Source organism: Ips typographus, linkage group LG7, assembly GCF_016097725.1.
Source record: "Ips typographus isolate SLU linkage group LG7, UJ_Ityp_2.0, whole genome shotgun sequence".
Lineage (NCBI taxonomy): Eukaryota > Metazoa > Arthropoda > Insecta > Coleoptera > Curculionidae > Ips > Ips typographus.
In genome coordinates, this window is record NC_138428.1 from 3,115,081 (window position 1) to 3,123,391 (window position 8,311).

Genomic DNA, 8,311 nt, shown 5'->3' on the forward strand with positions numbered 1-8,311 from the left:
ATTTATTTATATACCAAGTTTATTATAAAACTACCATTTTAATAATAAAATGTCAATACACAGTATGTAACTATTAAGTCTGATAATATTGTCACGTTTTGGGGGTAGCGCAGGAAGAGAAACAACAAACGTAGCTCAAGTATGTCTCCTTTATTTGTACACTGACGATGATGCCTAACTAAATCTTACTCCCAGATTAAGAGGGCCGCTAGTACCGCTACAGGCGGGACGCCCATGGGACTCTCTCTACGAGGGGGTGCGTGGGGGTGTGTGTGTGTGTGAGTGTGCGTAAGGCCTCCTGATGTGCCGCCAAGCGGAACCCGCTCGATACGAGCAGGGAACCCCTATGTCCGACAAGCCCGAAGGATTTACTTTATGCACAGCAAGCCCCCCTTGGAGTGTCGCCAAGCGAAACCCGCTCGATACGAGCAGGGAACCCCTATGACCGACACGCCCTAAAGGACTTACTTTAGGTACTGAAAGGGTCAAGAGTCCCGACGGTCACCACTGGGTTGCGTAAGGACTCTAGTCTGTTCAGCCTGGATTTCCAAGAAGGTATCGAGCCGTCCGGGCACTAGGAAGTTCGGACTGATGCTCGATAGACCGACCCAGAGACCAGTGATCTTCGATGGCTTGAGACGCTGATTAAATACTCGTCTCATGACCCCAATTTGCCGGTCTCGCTGATTCGGCAGTGCACTGGGGGAGACCGGGGCCAGACTCGGTAACGGAACATGGTGCAACTTATGTTATTCGTGACATCTCCCCCCTCTGAAGAGTGTTCGCCCCGGACACTTAACCCTAACTTAACTAAATAACCTACATGCCCCATGGCTTTATTTACACCGTGTGACCAATCGTAACTTATGTCCTATTACGCTCCCCTTGTTATCTCCCTTGTGGTTCTCCTGGAATCTGTTGCTCCTTCCTGGAGGGCGGCCTTACGCGGCTTCGTCTTGCCTAACTGTGCGCCAGAGCACCCGTTACTCAGTTCGCGGGTGGTGGCGCCCTCTACTGACTTTCCTCGTCCACTTCGAAGTGCAGGGGATGGTCGCTTGTTCCGTGAGTTCCTAGGTTGTGATATCCTGGCGGAAGAGGCGTAATGATTGGTCAACCTACTTAAATAATTGTTTAGACTATGTTAGCTTTATGAAATATACTGAGTTTGCACCCTCCTTATGCAAAATGTTACCCTTACAACTTATTTTATTGTTCCCCTTCCTTGCTTTCTACGTCTGAATCCACATCGGATATATCCCCCAAAGTCCATTCATCGTAAAATGGTAAAATCCTCCCTATGTGCACTATATCCGTTTTTTTCCCTTTTTCCTGTTTTACTTCATAGTTAACTTCGCTGAGTTTCCTTATTATTCTGTAGGGTCCGAACCATCGTAGCAGCAGTTTCTCACTTTTTCCCACTTTCCTAATTGGGATGAATATTTTCACCCTATCTCCTACCTCAAATTCACCATCTCTGTGATATTTGTCGTAAATGTCCTTGTCCTTTTCTTGTTTTTTGTGGATATTATCTACAGCAATTGCCCTTAACAGTAAAGCTTTCTCTCGTAATTCGTTCGTGTTCGACTCGTCCTCAGTTTCTAAAAGGGTGGCGTCCAGTGGGAGTGTGGGGTTCCTTGCGAATATTAGTTGAAATGGGCTAAAACGTGTCGTCTCCTGTTTGGCCGTATTGTATGCGAATGTCACGAAAGGCAGATACGTGCACCAATCTGTCTGCTCTGTGTTGCAGTATAGTGACAGCATGTCCGCCAACGTTTTGTTTAAGCGTTCAGTTAGGCCGTTGCACGAAGGGTGGTATGCCGTTGTAAAAGTGCTTTTCAGACCCATAATCTGTTGTAATTCCTGCACCAGTTCGGATTGGAATACCTTGCCTCTATCGCTGAGGATGCTTCTAGGAACGCCGTGAATTAGTATTACTCGTTCCAATAAGAATTTTGCCACAGGTCCTGCCTTCCCGTTAGGCAGGGCCGCTGTGATGGCGTATCTTGACGCGTAGTCTGTCACTACTACTATCGTTGTCTTGCCTTGGTTACTTTTCCGGAATGGTCCCAGTAGGTCTATCCCTACTTTATCAAATACTTTGCCCACTTTTATTGGCTGGAGTAAGCCCAATGGCTTATCATTTGTTGGCCCTTTTCTCGCCTGGCAGTCCCTACAACCTTTAACGTAATTTCTGACGTCCTTAGTCATCGAATCCCAATAGTATTTGGGAGTAAGTCTGCTCAGAGTTTTTGTTACCCCCATGTGTCCGCTGGTAGGTGCGTTGTGAGCTTCCCACAAAATTTCCTCCCTAAGTGACCGGGGGATCACGAGTGCGTGTTCCAGTCCTTCCTTAGTTTGTGTTGCTCTATACAGAACGCCCTCCCTCAGCCTAAAATTCTTTATTTTTCGCCGTGTCAGTGCGTCAACGTTTGTTGATTCGGGGTTGCTTATTGCTGTTTTTAATTCTAGTATGGCCTTCTCCTTATTCTGCAATTCTCCTATGTCTAACGTTGATATCGTGAAAGTGGGTATATCGTCTAATTCATCTAATTCGACTTCGCTCCATCCTGCCACCGGGTTCCGTGATAGGCAGTCCGCATCTTGGTGCTTACTGCCTTTTTTATAGACTACCGTGTAGTCAAATTCTGCCAACTTGAGAGCCCAACGTGCTAATCTTCTTGAGTGATCTTTTACATTGTGTATCCAGCATAATGCGTGGTGATCTGTTACGATTTTTACAGGGTGTCCATAAATTAGATGCCTAAGGTAGGTCATTCCCCAGACTGCTGCTAATAGCTCCAGCTCGCTGATCGAATAGTTCTTCTCTGCTTTTGACAAGGCCCGGCTTATATAAGCTATCGGGTGGTCTTGACCGTCACTGCCTTCTTGGAGCAGAATTGCCCCTATTCCATCTATACAGGCGTCCGTGTGCATTGTACATCCTATATTCGGATTGTAATGTTTTAATACTGGGGATGACGTCAGTTTTTCTTTCAGCAGTTCAAATGCTTTCGCCTGATCTTCACCCCAGCAGAACTTGTTCTTTTTTGTGGCCTCATGTAAGGGCCGTGCCAATACCGCGTAGTCCTTTATAAATTTCCTATAAAAATTGCATAATCCTAAAAAGCTTTGTAGGTCCTTTGTTTTCTTAGGTGTGGGGAATTGCTTAATCCCTGCAAGTTTTTCTTCCTCTGGGCTTATTCCTTCTTTGCTTACTGTGTAGCCCAAAATCCTTATCTTTTCCTGCAAATATTCGCATTTACTCGGTTTTAAGGTCAGATTGGCTTCTCTCATTTTCTGGAATACTTTTTGTAATTTTGCTAAGTGTTCCTCTAAGTTTTCTGAATAAATAATAATATCATCTAGATATATTAGTATGTCCTTCCACTTTAAGTCTCTAAATATCTTATCTGCAAGTTGTTGGAAGGTTGCTGGTGCATTGCATAGACCAAAGCTTAACACGTTGAATTCGTATGATCCATGTCCCTGTGCCGTGAAAGCCGTGTATTGTTTGGACGACTCTTCTATAGGAATCTGCCAGTAACCCGAGAACATGTCCAAAGTTGTAAAGTACTTGGCATTTCCCATGTATGTGAGAATGTCATCGATTTGTGGTATCGGGTAACATGATTTTTTGGTGACTGGGTTTATAGTTCTTTTGTAATCCACGCAGAACCTCGTCGTGCCATCTTTCTTTTTCACCAGTACAACGGGGCTTGCCCACGGCGAGTGGCATGGTCTTATTACTCCGCAATTGAGCATTTCTTTTATTTGTGTGTCAATGATTTCTCGCTCGGATTGTGAGACTCTATAAGGGCGGCATTTCACTGGTTTATCTTCTGTTACTTCTATTTTGTGCTCTATCAGTTGTGTTTTGCCCATATATTTTGGTGACTTGCAAAATACGTCCCCATATTCAACCAGTAGACTCTCTAGTTCTTTTTTGAACTGCTTATCCGTAATGTGGTCTAGTTTGTGGTCTTCTAATGTCACTACTTCTTCGTCTATTCTCTGTGTTGTAAAGAGTGCTGTGGTGCTCAACCCACTGGGCTCTTCTAGCCGTGCCACCGTTGTGTCTTTGTAAATAACCCTTCTAGTTGGCCCTATGTTCTTGAGGGTCAATGATATAGAGTTTTCGGCTCTTTCTAGGTTGCATAGTAGGTTGTTGCGTACTAGCCATCCCTCGTTTTGTACTAATAACATCTCTGTAGATAGGGGTATTTTTGGTTCAGTTTTGATGGATTTTTTCTCTCCTGGCTTCAGAGTGTAATCTTCCTTTGCCTTCAACTTAACTATCAAGCGGTCATCGTTTTCTATGTAGTTCGGCAGGGTGTTCCAGGAGCTGGTTTGTGTCTTGGTCTTTCTTGGTCGGGGTTCTCTATTTTTTGAAACCAGTACCGTCACACTCGTTTCCTTGAAAGTCTCATACAGCAAGTCTTTGAGCTTCTCCCAATCTGACTCGCTGTTTGCGTTTGCGGATGTCAATCTAGGTATAGCCACCTTACTTATTTTATTTCGTATTGCCCAATCTTTCAATTTCCTACAGCAATGTTGGAGCGTATGAGTAGGGATATATTCGCTACCCTCTTCTTTTACTATCATCTGTAGGGTATGTCTGTTTTTCTTAAACAAACTGACCACGCTCCCTATGGGTAGTTCTTCTGTGCTGTAATCCGCCAAATGGTCCCTGATGGCTTTTCCCACACCTCTGTCCCTACTGGGAGCTGAAGAGACTGCAAAGGCCCATGCAGTGCTGCTTGGAAGACTGAAGATGGACCCAGGTATTTCTTGGATCACTTCTCTCCAGCTTCGTGTTTTGCATGGTTTTTTGGGTGCAGAATCTTGCTTTGCCCCGAGCGGTATCACCAAATCTTGATTTAGGGTGAGTATGTTGGATATTAAGCAAATTGCTGCCTGCATTTCCCTTAAGAACTCCATGCCCAAAATAAGGGGTTGTGGTGTATTCTCCAATATCGTTGCTTTAATTTCTAATTTTTTCTCGTAATTGCCTCTGAGCTCCAGTGATGCCAATGTGTCGCCTAGACTTCTTACTTTCTGACCGCCAGCTGTCACAAGCAACGTGGGTGGGTCTCTGATCCTATGTTTTTTGTTGACCAGGAGATGGCTTATCACATTTAGTTCCGCACCTGTGTCAATAATCGCCGGTACGTAATAATCGTTCACAACAGCATTTATGTATAGTATCTTATAGCACGTTGTGCCCCGAGTGGAGAGGGTGACGGGACTTAGTTTTGCCACCCCCTGGAGTTTGGGTGCTGCTGTCTACTTCTACACACAGCAGCAAAGTGGCCTATTTTACCGCAGTTGTAGCACCTGAGCCTGTTGTCATATGTCCTCGTGGATTGGTACTGTCTTTCTGGATTACTGGCATGGTTTGTGCCATAGTCTCTCCTGAGCGGTGGCGGGGTTCTGTAAGGGCGGGGATTGCCAAAAGGTGACTGTCTTTGTTCTACTGGTCCAGCGGCCTGTTCTTCTATTTGATGCTGCGGTCTAAAAGTGAGCGGTGTCGAGAACTTTTCAGGAGCGTTATCTATTGTGATGCAAAGTTTTTTGACTTCGTCCAAGTTCCTAGGTGGGTTATTAGGAAAATTTGTGAGCCAGTAGTATTTAGCTCTTGGTATATCTTTTAGCCCACTCTGGAAAATATCTACGAATTCGTCGAGATCTACGTTTTCTTTGTATTCTTCGTATAGGACCCTTAGATCATAGAAATAATTCTTTGTCTGTTCCAGGTCCCTTTGCTTCCTTTGCCTTAACTTTGCAAGCAAATGGCGACTGTTGATACCGTCGCTAAACTCAGTCTTGAATGCTTGACAAATGTGTTGCCAGTTGCTGTCAGGGTTTGCTGCTTTATATTCTCTATACCAAATGTTTGCGGCGCCCTGCAGGTACGAGTGAAAGTATAGTATTTTTAACGCATCGTTCCAGCTATTGGCCACTGCCGTTCGCTCGTATGTGCCGATAAACTGAGGGGCTGAATCACTGCCCGGGTTGAACGTTGGTGGGCTGATGAATTGAGGTAGTGCGGGTGTTTTTTCCCCTGCCTCAACCGCCGAAATGGTAATGTCCGCCATTTCTCTTGACCCCTTCTTGCCTTCTAATGCTTTATCTCCTTTCTCAGGGTGTACTTGTGCTCCTGTCTCTATCACTGTATTTTCCAGATCGTTTTCTGGTTCTTGTGGCTGCTCAGTGTCTTCCCTTCTTGTATTTGCAAGCGTAAGGGTTAGGTAATCTGTTTCTTGCATCCAAGGGTCTCCTACGCTTGAGCTCCTGTGCCTTGGTTGAATGGGGCTGCTAGGATTTGCTGATCTCAAGTTGTACGCTTTTCTCATTCCTGTTAGGGCGTACGGCTTGGTTTGGCCACAGATATGGAGATCAGTAGCCCCGGGATTCAACAAGGCGCCTCCACCATGTCACGTTTTGGGGGTAGCGCAGGAAGAGAAACAACAAACGTAGCTCAAGTATGTCTCCTTTATTTGTACACTGACGATGATGCCTAACTAAATCTTACTCCCAGATTAAGAGGGCCGCTAGTACCGCTACAGGCGGGACGCCCATGGGACTCTCTCTACGAGGGGGTGCGTGGGGGTGTGTGTGTGTGTGAGTGTGCGTAAGGCCTCCTGATGTGCCGCCAAGCGGAACCCGCTCGATACGAGCAGGGAACCCCTATGTCCGACAAGCCCGAAGGATTTACTTTATGCACAGCAAGCCCCCCTTGGAGTGTCGCCAAGCGAAACCCGCTCGATACGAGCAGGGAACCCCTATGACCGACACGCCCTAAAGGACTTACTTTAGGTACTGAAAGGGTCAAGAGTCCCGACGGTCACCACTGGGTTGCGTAAGGACTCTAGTCTGTTCAGCCTGGATTTCCAAGAAGGTATCGAGCCGTCCGGGCACTAGGAAGTTCGGACTGATGCTCGATAGACCGACCCAGAGACCAGTGATCTTCGATGGCTTGAGACGCTGATTAAATACTCGTCTCATGACCCCAATTTGCCGGTCTCGCTGATTCGGCAGTGCACTGGGGGAGACCGGGGCCAGACTCGGTAACGGAACATGGTGCAACTTATGTTATTCGTGACAATATCACATTTCTCACGTGGATATCTCAGAGAACTAGTCCCGAATATTAACGGACAGAATATGAATAAAAATTTATTAATGACTAATAAGTGGCAGTTCCAATAACAGATTCTGAACCAGTTGAATTCGGGACTGGTTCTTTAATAATAGCGCCACAAAATTTAAATATCTATTCTACATTCCTATCTAGTACTACAATAGCTGCAATAAATAAGGAGGTATTTTTCCATCAAAGGTTACAGTTAAATGTCACTCTGATATTTAACTGTTAGATTTCAATGCTAATTTTATAGTTTAAACTAGAGTAAAATTAAACTGAACCTATAAAACCGGCCCTTAACGCAACTAGTAAAACTAATAACAATGCACTGTTGCTTTTGTGGTAACCAATAATAAACTAAAACACTTACTGTCAGTATTTTTACCTCTAATTTATCACTTATTTAAATACAAATTTAAAAAAAAAGTCGGGTTAAGTGACATGGTAGCCGCAACGTAAGTACTAGGTGGCGTAAAAGTACATTTTACTGTTTTTAGACCAAGTTGCAAAACAAACGGTTAAGTACTCACTGTGCAAAGCTCTGTACCCATTACAATTTTGGTATTTTTTTAAACCACGATTACAGAACTTTTAATCCAAGGAAAATGTCACTGTCCCCACGCAAAAAATAAAATAAAAGAATAGGCCGGGTTCATCCAAATTGTTTTTTAAATGTCAAAAATCCAGTTAAAGCAGTAGGTACTCTGATATATGAGGAATAATCAACGAATAATATAAAATAATCAAAGTTACATTATATGACTACGCAATGTTGCCAATCCTGATGATATAATTTCTCCAAAAGCGTTTTAAAAAGTCAGATTTCATTAAAGTTACACCCTGTATATAGACAAAAGCGTTGTAATAGTAGCTACTAATGTTTCAAAAAAATTTAAAAGTTTTCCTTAAGTATTTAGGGGTGGTTTGAATTCCCCAGAGATGGGTGATTTTCCCCAAACTTGGCAACACTCATGACAAGCCTCCAAACCATATTGTTACGATTTTCCCGTGGGTTTACACAAAGTCAATTTCAGAAGCATCGAGCATAGTAGGCCCAAACCGTAACAATATTTTTTGCAGGCAGTGTCAGTTTTACTAAAGTTAAAACGTTCTAAACGTTGTATATTGCCCTAACTTAACTTCAAAGAAATATGTACAGTGTGATCA